This window comes from Ambystoma mexicanum, chromosome 4q (genome assembly GCF_040938575.1).
Source record: "Ambystoma mexicanum isolate Mex_15411 chromosome 4q, UKY_AmexF1_1, whole genome shotgun sequence".
Taxonomy (NCBI): Eukaryota; Metazoa; Chordata; class Amphibia; order Caudata; family Ambystomatidae; genus Ambystoma; species Ambystoma mexicanum.
Window position 1 is genome coordinate 1260734746 of NC_090928.1, and position 13798 is coordinate 1260748543.

The window sequence follows — 13798 nt, forward strand, 5'->3', positions numbered from 1 at the left end:
CTGTAGTGATAGGTCTGTAGTTGGCCGGGATAGAGGGGTCTAAAGTTTGTTTTTTAAGCAGTGGGAGCACCCAAGATTCTTTGAGATTATTAGGCACTGAGTTCGTATTGAATGAGGCGTTGATGAGCTTCGAGATGAAAGGGGCTAGGTCTCTAGCTCCATCCTTTATGATTTGGGCTGGGCAGTTGTCTCCTTTGCAGTTTGAGGGTTTTAACGAGAGCATGATTTTTTCTGTCTCAGAAATAGAAATTTTCTTGAAGCTTAAGGGTGGGGTAGTACTGACCGGTGTGACTAGAGGGGGTTGCTGCTCAGGTAAGAGCAGTGAGGCTTTCTTTTTAGCTATTTTAAGTTGGAGGGTGGTGATTTTGTTTCGATAGTGCATTTTGTATGTCAGTAGACCAGGGCTTATCCTTTGGGGTGTTGTCAGCCTGTGGTATCGGTGATTCCATTTCCTGAAGGATAGAAAATAGTTCCTTGGTGTCCGATTTCCCCTTAGAAATTATGACATTGAATATATTCTTTTTTGTGCTAATTATTTCATTCTTGTATAGTTTGGAGAGGTTTGTTAGCTTGGCTTTATTCTCGTCAGTGGGCGAGTGGCGCCAAACTGATTGAAGCTTTCTTTTTTGGAGTCTTAATTCCTTAAGTTGGGGCGTGAACCAGGCGTTAAGGTGAGACTTTTGTCTACCTTTACGGAGTTTGACAGGTGCAATAGTGTCCAAGACCTTGGTCATGGCACTGTTGAAGACCTCCACTAGTAAGGTGGGGTTTGTATTACTGGCTATATTGTTAATAGCGGGAAGAAGATGTGGGAGTAACTTTTCCGCTGCAATATCCTTTTTGTTTCTAGTCGGGAGTAGAGGTGCCATAGCTATAGTTTTAGGGCAGATGAGGTCTAGAGTAGCAGTGAAGGTAACTAGATAATGGTCTGTCCAGGATTGTAGGGTAATGTTAGTGATGGTAATATTACAGTTCAAGACGGCAACCCAATCTAGGGTCCTTCCTTTAATGTGGGTAGGGGTGATGACTTTTTGTCTCAGCCCGTGATCCTTCAGTAGTGCAGCGACTGATTGGGCATATTTGTCATCAAGGTCGTTAAAGCCAAGATTCAAGTCTCCCAGCAACAGGATTTGTTCATGGCCTTTGGTTTTATTGGCAAGGAGACAGGTGAGGTCGTCCTCAAAGGTTCCTAATGGTCCTGGAGGTCTGTATACAAGGTGGATAGTAAGAGTGCGGTTATTAGGTAGGGGAAGTTTAGCTGTAAGTATCTCACAGGATTGGTAAAAAGGAGAGGTAGCAAGTCTGATAGGTAGATTGGTTTTAGAGATAATGGCTAATCCACCGCCTCTGGTGTTTGGTCTATCAGCTCTGAGTATCTGGTAACCATCTGGTACAGCTGCCATAAGGGCGGGTCCTGCAGCCTCGTGTAGCCAGGTTTCAGTTATGGCAAGTAGGTCCAGGTTCTCATTAGTTAGGGTGTCTGCGATATCAGCGGCATGGGCCACCAGGGATCTGGCATTGATAAGTTACCCTGATAGTGATAGGGTGATATTAGGTTTGGTGGTAGGAGGATGTTTAGTTGTGGGTGTCTTCATCCTTAGGGGAGTTTTCAATGTGGTGGTAGGAAGTGCAGTGTTTAGATTGTTGGAGCTGTTCTGCTGTGCAATTTTAGTAGATAGTTCGGTGGGTTGGGTAGCATTGCGTATAGGGTGTCTGCTGGTACAATTTGTTTTAGGTTCGTAGAGGAGGGGCAATCTTGATCTCAGTCTCAAGTTTCTATCTTTAGGTGGGCATGTGGCCAATGAGGCAAAGGCCATTATGGTGAGGAGGCCTAATATAAGTTGGGATATCTGGGTCCTCAGGATTTTGCTTATATTCATGGACTTGACTGGGACGAATTATCGTGAGGTAGACTGTTTGGATAGCCACAGAGGGGCTATTTCCAGTAGAGGTGAAGTTTATCACAAGGTAGGCTGATGTATTTTCGGGTATGGGCAAATGTCACTTGCATCAGAATAGGCTAAAATCACTTTCAGGACTAGGCTAGTATCAAATTGCACAAAAACAGATTCCAACAGAAACAGGCTAAAATCAATTTCAGAATAGTCTAAGATCACTTTCGGGAGTAGGCTAGTATCAGTTTAGGGCTTGGGCTGGCGCCCCTGGGCAGTATGAGCAAGGTTCAAATGGTACTGGGCGAATGGACACAATCACTTGGTAAATAAGAGCAGCGAGCAAGGATGTGAGGTGAGTGGGCGCAAAGTTATGCAATATACTATGTGACATAAGTTATGCTGGCATTAATCAGATGGGTATGGCTACATTTGTAGTAACATGGTAAGGTTATATGGAGGCGCATTGAAAGGAGGCAAATTACTTGATGTATAGCACAATCATCAGGACAAGCAGGAATACAGATGCAGATTGTCGTTTGCAGTGTAGTGGGCTAGGTCTTGTAGTGAGCACATTTGACTTGTGTTGGGAGAGCAGCAAGTGGCGTCCATAACAAGGTGATGGTGTGTCTTAGTGAGTATGGAGGCGGAGCAGAGTGCTTCGGTTGCCGTACAAGTTATTGGCATCTTGAGGCAATTCTTGATGATAGATAAGATGTGCACGGGCTTCAATGAGTTATATGCAATGTGGAATGGACATTAATAAGTACCAACTTTGGCGGAAGAAGTTTGTGCCGGTGGGACAACAGGAAATGAATGTTACCTTCGAAGCGTGTGATGGTGCAGCTGGGGTCAGCCGCAGCCGGGCCAACCTGGGCAGGGGGTCTGGCTGATGGCGTGTACAGCTGTGGACAGGCTCGGGACAGGTATCAGCGTGATAGGGCAATGAAATGGCACAGAAGGCCAATCAGGGCTCAGCAGTGTAGATTGGGCTGAGTTTAGGCATGGCTGCTCGGCGGGCAGCCATCTTGGAAGTGGTGCCTCCCTCATGGTACGCAATGGAGGTTAGGGTGCGATTTCACCCAAATAAAGCGCTTGAGGGCGCTGGATCCTGTAGGTGTAGTGATTTGTTTTCATCAAAACAATGTTACCGCCTTTATCTGCTTTTTTGACAGTGATTTCTCCACTCTTACTTAGATTTTCAATTTCTCTTTTTTCTTTCAAGGTCAAATTGCGTTTGATTTTTGGGGGTTTTCCTGTTAGGTAGTTCTTACGTAATTCTTGAGTAGTTGCTTTGAAGAATAGATCTATTTCATTTTCTTGTGTCAGGTGGGGTGTGAAGTTAGATTTGGGTCTTAAGATTGTTGTTTCACTTAGATCTATGTTTATATCCATTTCTGCTGTTACTGTGTCCAGAGTATGAATGTTCTTCTTCTCCAATGTTTAGTAGTTGGACTATGTTTTCAATATGGGATACTGTTAGTTCAGAAGGGATTTCAGTCTCTGCTTGTTTTCTGATTTTTAGCCTTCTGCAAAATCAGTAGAGATCTGCATTTCGTGTGCAGTAGTCCAGTGGTCTAGATGGACAAAAGGTTAGCCCCTTTTTGAGAACCCGTACAAGGTTAGGTGAAGGGTCCAAATCTGTAAGGTTGTCTAGTATGTTTTTTTGTTGTAATTCTTTAGATTCTTTGATCTTGTTTGCACTCCTTCGCTTGTTGAAGATAGAATTGGTACTATTGCCCCTGCCCCTCCTATCCCTCTTTATCCTTGTCTTGTTTGTGTATTGACTGGGCCCTGAGTTGTTTTGGTTCTGGAGAAGAATTGAGTGGTTCGCATATTTTTGAATTTTTTGTATTCTTCTAAAAAAGCTGTAGAGGTACCTTTGTCTGTTTCAGGCTCTAAAAATGTTGTGGGTATGGTTTGTTCTTGTTCAGTGTCACTTTGAGATTCGGCTTCAGAGGACGGTGGTGAGGTAAGTATTGGTATTTCAGGAGGAGGTTTACTTTTTTGACTTGGCACATCGTTTTTGGATGGTGTCTATTTCTGAAATGTACATACCCTCTTAAATTTATAGTCCATTTAATCTCTTATAAATTTCTTTTGTTTTTTGATTTTAAGTTCTTTTGTGAACCATTGGATGTAGTCGTCTAGTATTTGGTAATTTTTAAAACGTTGCTTCCGGAAGATTACGTTTTTCTATATCTTCTTTTGTTTGTTTTATTTCCTTAGTGAATTGATCATGTGTTTTTTTATCATTGGTAATAAGGCGCATCATCACCCTTTTCTGCACTTACCTGGCTTCGTTATTTGTATCAGCCCCTGAGATTTACTGGAGCAGCTAAGTTATTGTATTGTGATCTTTAAATCTGTAATAATAAGTCTCTCCACATTGCAATATTTGCCTCAGCTGGTGGTTTTGCAGCTTTATACGCTTGGCACAACATTGTTACCATATTGCATTATCGCCTATAGCAGGTCTTCAGTCTGTGGTGTTCCAGGATCAGAAGGGAGATTCTCTGCGTTGTTTCCCAGCTATTCTTCGCAAATACTTTGGCAGACTGCTGCTGTGAGCACCTGCAAAGTCCATGGGTTTGTTAAGGCCGTAGAGCACTTCTTGGTGGTCTGCAAGTTATATTTTTGATTGGAAGTTGTAGTTTTGGACATCCTTGGGGGATTAGTACCATGCCTTGACTGGGGAATAGTACCACGCCTTGACGGGGGTGGTGAGACTGTGTGATCCCACACCTTCCACGCTCTGGGAAGCATATAGTGTAGCGGCCAGACTAGCCCCATCCTTTGTGGTATGCTTCGTCGCATATGAAGATTGGGAATTATGCCAACTCAAAACAGCGCTTTTGGGACTAGTCTGTAGAATGATAAACCAACGGCCAAAAAAGCATTGACATGCTGGATATGCCATGTCTATGGTAGTCCCTTGATTACTCATCTTCCTTTACTATACTTGGCTGGACTCCCGAACCTCCAGGGCCTTCTGCTGCACATCGTCACTGTACCTTTCTCTCGATGCCTATTGAACTCACCGAACCTGTTGAATTGTTGTACATTGAACTGTCTTGCATGCACTCAAAGCACACTCCCCCTTATTCCATTCCCCTTGCACTTATCCTTTTCCCCTCCAGTGCAGTATTCTGATCTGCAAGATCAGACAGGCCCACCTCCTACTTCCCTTTTTGGTGCCTTATAAGTCATAAATAGATAACGGAACAATTTTTATGGATCGTTACCCTTGACTCATCAACCGTAGCAAAACCTGGTAATTGATTCCACAAACTTACCAGAGGTTTTGCCTTGTCTCACTGATGTGGTCAGCAGACTTTTATTGACCGCAGGTGATGGCCCCCTAGTGGCTGTGAATAACCGGCAGGCCTGACCTGCTGGTAGTTCAGGCCCTTACCGATGTATAAATCACTGAAACACCAGCAATGTGAACAACGGTGGCAGTGCTTCAGTGTTCTTGTTCCTATGGTGTGGGAATGAGAATTTACCGTTCTGCTGCCGCCCGGAATATTCCAGTATTACTGGGATATCGGGTGACGGAGATGGTACGCTGAGGTTGCCGGTCAGGCACATGTACTACCAGCGGCCTACCAGAAACCTCATAATGAGGGCCCTTGTATTCCGTTTTTCTGTTCCTTCTAGCACTTGATCTTTCTAGAATGAATGGACTTCTGTTTTTCTCTGGATGTTGGTTTTCCTATGTACAATATTCAGCCTTTGCTTCCCTATTCTGCTCATTTGCACCCTAGTTTGAAGTGCTATATTGACTCTGGATTACTTCTTATTTTCAGTGTCATTGTCTGTGTTGTTTTTAAGGCTTATCAAAAATCTTGGCCTACTTTATTGGTCTGATCTCATTGCATCCTATCAACCAACTCTGATTTTTGATTCATCCCCCTTGGGGGGAGGGGGTCAATGTGAGTTTGTCGGTATCCCAACAGTAATTCTGTTGGGATACCGGCAAAGTGACCCTACCATTCGAGCCACCTGATATTCCAGTCTTACTGGGATAATACAGATGCTGGAAAGACTGGTAAATCCCCATTCCATGGAGCCAAAGAGGATTCCATGGTGGTAATTGCTGTTATATGTCATTTTACGGACCACAATTACAAAGTGGTAAATTTCATCGCAGACAAATCACCGAAAAGCACTGATTCTTTTTGGTTTTTTTTAATTTGGGGGGTTCCCCCAAGCCACCCCATCCCGGCCCATTTTAGCCCATTACCCCACTACCCTTTATATATGTATTTAATCTTTTCTGTGTTTTCAGTGTTTTTGTCCACTCTGTTAGGTACCACTCCGTTTTGTTTGCAATAAAATGACTGGATACTATAATTGCAGCATTGTTTTGCTGGTGGTGGCCTGATTTCACTTTTTTGAGCTTTATCTTCCAGCACATCAATGTGAAAAAAGCACAAACCCTGAGCTGGTCCCTAATGTCAGTGGGCTAAAGGTGAATTCCACATTTATTCCCCCACCCCCACATATGCACACCTGAAATATTGGCATTCGAAAATATTGTGACTCGAGAAATTCTCGATGCCATTAAGAAAAACAACCCCAAACCGGACAACCTCACAAGAGATGAGAGAAGCAGTTTGGCCAGATTGTGTGAGGAAGAATCAATTACCATAAAACCAGCTGATAAGGGGGGTGGTATTGTTGTTCTAGACACAAATGCCTATGAAACCGAATGCATGTGTCTACTGGGTGACAGACAATCATATAGACCGACAATCATATAAAAAGCTGGATAGGGACCCTACGCTAAGACTGCAAGATGAGATAAAAAGCCTGACCAACCACGCAATACAGGAGAAGTGGATTAGTGATGAAGAAGGGTGTTTTCTAAATAAAACGGGACCTAAGAAGGTAGCATTTTATATGCTGCCCAAAATTCATAAAAACCAAACAAATCCATCATGCAGGCCTATTGTGTCTGCGATCGATTATCTGCTTGAACCCCTGTCTGTGCATGCAGAGTTTTTTCTCAAGCCACTAGTTCTTAGGATGCCATCATATGTGAGAGATTCTACAAATATGATTAAGATTATTAGTGAAATTCAAATAGAGGAAGATGACATCTTAGTAACTATGGATGTCGAGTTGTTGTATACGGCCATTCCACAGATGGAATGTCTTCAAGTTCTAGGTGAATATCTAAATACTAGAACTAGACCTCATCAACCCCCTACTGAATTTATTCAGGAATGTATAAGGTTGGCAATGACCGAAAACTTCCTCCTCTTCAAGAGACAGCTTTTCAAACAGGAGAAGGGCTACTTTTGCCCCCGATGTTGCAAATTTGTACATGGCCGATCATGAGAACAAATATACTCTTGGGGTTGATAATCACCTTATGACTCATCCGACGCTAAAATTCCATCTCCAATTATGGCGTCGGTATATTGACAATGTCTTTCTAATTTGGAGGGGGTCTGTAAAATCTTTGGAAGAATTCCACGAGTGGTTAAACCAATGTGACACGAATATAAAGTTCACCACAGTCACAGACAGGTTAGTTTTCTTGGCCTTATGATCAAAGAAAGTGCAAATCTGCTCACTACTACTCTTTTTTAAAAATAACGACGGATAAGAACTCACTCCTTCACTTCAATAGTTTTCATGCATCCAGTTTACGCTAGAATTTACCATATGGACAATTCTTGCATATCAGGAGGAATTGTACAGAGAAAGATGAATTTTAAATTCATGCTGAACAATTGAAAGAGAGGCTGATTAACAGAGGCTATCCTAGAGGACTAGTGGAAGACCATATGAAAAGAGCAGCATATACCAATCGAGAGATATGTCTAACCACCCAGAAAAAAACCTAAGAATGAACGTCTGGTATGTGTAACCACATTTAATCCAAAAAGTGGAGATGTTAAGAGAATTATCAACAAACATTAGAATCTTGTAAAACAGCCTGGTTCATTAAGACAAAAACCGATGTTTGCATTTAAAAGAAACCAAAACCTTAGACAAAGGTTGGTCCACACTTACAGAGATCCTATAAAAGAACAAACTATTAATAACCAGTGGGTTTTGCCCCCGATTTTGGGACACTATAAGTGTGGTAAATGTGTGGTGTGTCCATTGACCGAGACAAAACGTGAATTTACCTACAGAAATAGAGTATGGAAAATGCGACATCATACGAATTGTTTGACAAAAAATGTAATGTATGTGATTAGCTGTCCCTGTCAACTGCTTTATGTGGGTAAAACTACAAGAGAGGTTAGGCAACAAATATCTGAACACAGGAGTTGCATAAGGAACAAAATAGATGATAAACCGCTCGTTGAACACTTTGTAAGACTACAACACAAAGATATTGATTTGAGATGATTTGTGCTCCAACATATTAAAAAGAATAGGAGAGGCGGTGACATGGGGACAATATTGCTTTGAATCGAAAAACGTTGGATCCATACTCTAGATACAGTCAGGAACGGGCCTAATGTCTCGGTTGAATGGCACACCCTCATTACAAGGAATTGAATAAATGCATACACGACTAAAATATGTTGTTGATTCCCAAACCAGAAGATGACCAATGTGTAGGAACATACAATGTATCGGTACATGTTAATATATGTTGCCTTTCCGGATAGGGCTGATGTTACATAAAGAAAGAAGTAAAAATAAAACTGATGAAATGACATATCTGCCAAAAGGGTTTTGATAACATCATAAGCAATAGAATATAAATAGCTTGTTAAATATGTCTTCTTGAACCACATATGAGGTGGAATTACCCTATGTACTGATACGACAATGATATTTATTATGTACCCAGTATATAATTTTTGTGTATGAAACTAACATCTGAGACATCCCATGTACTTTAGGAAATGACGTGGTAGTGACCTAGATCTTAGGCTTGGAAGTCTAGTCAATCTGACTCCTAAATCTCACATTTTTTCCATCCAAGTGGTTTCTGCCTTGATAGTTTTTTCATTATGACTAAGGCCCACTTTGTAATATCTTTAATATCTGTATCGATATGCATGATTACGCCAAAAAATAATAGTGTTTATTTATGGCCCATCCGTATGTTTATGCCATAATAACATAACTGCTATAATATACACTTCTGCCTCCTCGTGATGTGGTATTTGTCATATATTAAATAGAGGCTGGCCTAATGCGTTTATTTGGTTGACACGGACCTCTTTTGCACTTTCTCTCGAAACGATATTGACTACGAGTGCTGCCTGAGCAGTCCATTTTTTATGTCTGGTTGAGACCCACGGTAAAACATAATGGTCAATTTTTTGTGTCTCGTGCAGACCCAGAGGTTAAATAGAGAGTCCTTTCTCTATTACTACCCCCACGAACGGCGTGTGTACGAGTGGCGAGGTAAGGCAGCAAGTTAAAAACACTGTTAAGTGTATTAAAAAGATGCCGTTATGAATGCGATACGAGCAGGTTTAAAACTGAGGCTGTATATTAGACGGCTGCTTACCGATTGGGCTGTTATGTAATACTCAAATATTTCGCATATACGCTGAGAGAGTTGGTCGAGTGGGCAACACCATACTACATTTAAATATGTGTTACCTGTTACTAAGATGCGAACAGGATTTAAATATAGACATAGACCTATGTAGATGTCTTATGTCGCTAACCTACGAATGGGTCTTTAATACAGACACATACCTATGAATATGCCCACCCAGGCATGGGACAGCATTTACTATTTTAACACATGAAGGGTCAATACCTATATAGTGGCTGACACCCTTTTTGTAATGTTGTTGTTTTTAGGGAATCCATTGCCAAATTATTGGCTCGAGTACCCGACATCAGACGGACCAACAATTTTCGTTTGTTCCCACACAGGAGTGTGTTGAGGGTAAGCTTATATATACAGTGCATACGCATGGTGTATTAAATATGGAGGGTAGAAACTAGTAGGAGGAAAAAGAGGACCCAAATTTGGGACCCTACCGTCCCCTGCACACTAATTATGTGGTGGCCGAAGCGTTTCGAGGAGTCCCTCTTCTTTAAAAGGGCCTAATTGGACTCTTGTTAGCAATTTGAGGAGACAGAAAAGGGGGAGAAAAATCACATATAATTCAATGTGATAGAAATTGTACTACAGCTGTATATATATTGGGATGCTAGGAAGATGGTAAACAGTGAACAAGTAGAGCCCGGGTGTCAGGAAAAAGAAGTGAAACCCATAAAAGAAAACTCATGGTACACCATATAGTGCTCAAACTCATCGGACACCATTGCTCCTGTTGGCTGCAAGCCAGAACAAAGTCACAACTGACCCAACTTATCCACGTGAGCCTAGGTAGGTTAGAGACAGGAGGTCTCTGTGATGTTAAGTAAATACATAATACTGTGGCGTGAGGCTTCAGTGGCATATTGGTGTTCAAATATCACGAAGGTGACCAGGGTGGGGGAAGAAGTGCAGTAAGGGTAGACTAAAGGTAAGTAATCAACTCGCTTAAATACGAGAGATGGATCCACGCCTAAACGGTGTGGAAGCGCGTCCATGTGGACGTAGATTCAAAATGATGCGACATCCATGAGCAGCGAATACTGTAAAAAAATAGAATCAAAATACACTAAGGGTCTCAGCGGGGTTAATAAACATCAATTGACAAAACAGTTAAGATCATGAGTAGGTCGTCCATGTCTACCCGCCACTTAGTTATATGCCAAAAATGTATAAATGAAAAATATAGAGAACAACTTGTAAATACCAGCGAACAATTGTAGAATGATGTTAATCATCTCATTGTGCACAAAAATATTTTTGTAATGTTATGAAAGACTTATGGAAAATCTGAAGCTCAATGGGTCCTGGACGAGTCAAGAAATCTCAAAACTCAAGCAACGGTTAACATAAACAATAGGGAGCCTGCGCAACACATAAAAAGGCAGTCGGCAAATGTACAAATTTTAGAGAGGCGATAATGGAGAATCAAGAAAATAAGCGGACTACCTCCGTAAACGGGACTTCCATTGTACCGGGAACAATTCGTCCTATGGTAACCTAGGTTACCGTGCATTGTTAAAGTCGTGTTGAAATGACGGCGGTGTGTTATCAACTGAGGCAGATGCGCACCTAGTGTGAGGGAGTCATGAGTGTGTTCCCTGATCAATCTCTTCTCTCCCTCTCCCTCTCTTTAACATTATCTCTCTACGTTTGAAAAACCCTTACAATGATATTTGTGTGGACCTTAGTCTCTGTTTACATCTTCTAGTATTCTCGAGGTGGGCTGCTCCATAACCTGCCATCACAGGTTTTCTGCTAGTTCTTGGTGGAGGATTGATTCCGTCTACTGACCCGCTTTTCCTAGAGTTTATAACGGGGGTGAGTAGGTTCCTATGCTCCTTTGTATTGATTAATCACTACACATGTGACAATATCAGTCACCTTGAATAAGAAACAGGGATGACACCATATCCTGATGGATGTTTTATGTATGTTTTATTAGATTTGAATTTGGCCTATACCATTCCAGAAGGGTGAATCAACCATATCCTGCCCTACGTCCTGAAGAAGGTCTTTATAAGAAGAGAGATAATCATCTCTAAGTGGACCGAAACACGTGTTGATGACTATTTGAATAATCTGGAAATCAAAAACCAGATTTTGATATGACACCTGATATTAAGGACTGGGTCACTAATACATGATTGTAACCTATGGAGATTTCAGTGTAAGAGTATGAATACACAGTATATGAAATGCCAAATTGGTTTTATTGCTGAAGAGGTTTGTATTAGGAAGTATGGGTTTGAGAATTAATGTCTGAGAGAGATGCTGACTAAATGAATTGATGGTTTTTAAACTATACATGAAGTTATTGTTATTATATGAATATTGATTAAAATGAAGATTTTTTGAGAAATTGGTGTCATCCCGTTCTACTGGTCCACCTTCCGTTATATATATATGTACTTTACCTGAAGGACCAGAGACTGAATTGCAGGTACACCCCTTTACTTATATCAGCCTGATTTAGCTGTCATGAACTGCCGATTACGTCCATTCTGGACTTCGTGGTCCATGATGCACCAAGGTCTGAACTCCGTGTTCCTTCCAACATGGCCGTCACTTTCGAAACACTGCTTACCAGCCTTTGCGTGTTACGTGCAACTTCCTACTATACAGCCACACCCCCGCGGCTCTGCGCGGCTCTGCGCGTCTCAACGTTACTGCTTGGAGTAGTCAGACATGTGTTGCCGGAGTCCGCTCTGTGCTTCCTTTCTAGTCCTTGTTCCCAATTCCCTGATTATATCTCCCATTTGTATCCTCTCCTTGCCCTACCTACTTCCGTGCTTCCTTCCTGGATCCTTTCTGTACTCGGTCCTACAATACTTCTGTACGTCCGAGTCAGGACATTGTTTCCTTCCTGGTTCCAGATCCTGGATGTTTGAACGTTACCCAGCGCAGGACATTGCAAACCTCACTCTGGAATCCGAAGACTCGCACACGGGCCTGTATAAATCCCGGGCCGTGCGAAAGAAGGAAGTCACTTCCAAGAAGGTTGCAAGTAAAGAAAAACAGGTGAGAAGGGGAGAGACTTGTGACATTACCGGCAGTTCAAGCCTGGAGTTAAGTCAGTGCCCCCACTGGTAAACTTGTGTTTACCCGGTCTGGTAAAATTGCCAGTGCCGGAATTACCAGGAATTTTACCGGAGCGGGGAATCTTTAATAACCCCCCAGTCTTCCGTCATCACCTTGTACCACTCCTGGTTTCTGTTTGTTCTCTCTGCTTGCATCTAAATTATAGTTTCATTGTCGATCTGACTCGCTGGTACTTGGACTTGCTTTAAGTCTAAACTTAACATTTTTCTCTTGCTTTTAGTGTGACTATATAGGTGCTTATTTTAGTGCTATTTAGGTTCATGGTATTTACTCTTATCTGTGCAATTGTATGTTCATAATTGCTTTTTGCACTGATTATCTGTAATTTCTGTACAACATTTTGGAGAAATGGAATAATATCTATATATATATATATATATATATATAAAAGGTAAATTTGTGGATATGTGTGTGTGTCTATTCGAAATGTTCAGCATACTTCTAAACATGCTACAAACCTGAAATCTGGCAAGTGGGTAGGTTCCATGGTATAGAGAATGTAAAAAGTATAAAATATACCCTTTTCAGATTTTATGTTTTAAACGGTCTGCAATGCTTACCCCTGCCATATGGCTCTTCACGCTGTAGTTCTGCCATAGTTCTACGTTCATTGTTCCTACAGTTCAGCAGTTCATGAAAACTTCAGCAGTTCATTATTCTTAAACGTTCCACACTGTCAGCATTCTAGCTAACATTAGTTGCACCCATTTTTGAAGTCATGCAGGTGACACAGTACAGTGCTTTTGTAGTAATGTGGGGGACAGGAAAGGGTGCATGTCTCATTATAGTATCCGCATTGACGTTGTCCGTCAAATCGTGGCAAGTCTCTCACGATAATTACAAAAACTTAATTTCCCACCGAAGTTGATGAATGTATGCCATCGCAACAGTACAAAGCTTGCATGCTGCAGCTGTACGCGTACAGGTACGGCACTTCAAGTTTACACGCTTCAGCCCTACACGTAGACCACTTATGTTGAGGATGCTGCTGCCTCGGCTGTAGATCTGGACACCAATAATGTTGCTGTGTAATCTCAACGGTCCAACTCAAACTAGCTGGAACCGATTTACAGGATTCATGCTTTTCTCATGGTCCGCTTTATGTGGCTTGCTCCGGAGTTGTAAACATGACATTTTTTTTCACACAAGCTTCTACAGGAAAGACTAACAATATTGTCAACAAAGAAGCAATGGTTCAGTTCCTTAAACTTCAAACTTGGACTGAAGTAGGAATTACTGTGCGAAGCACGGGCACGCCTTCTAGTAT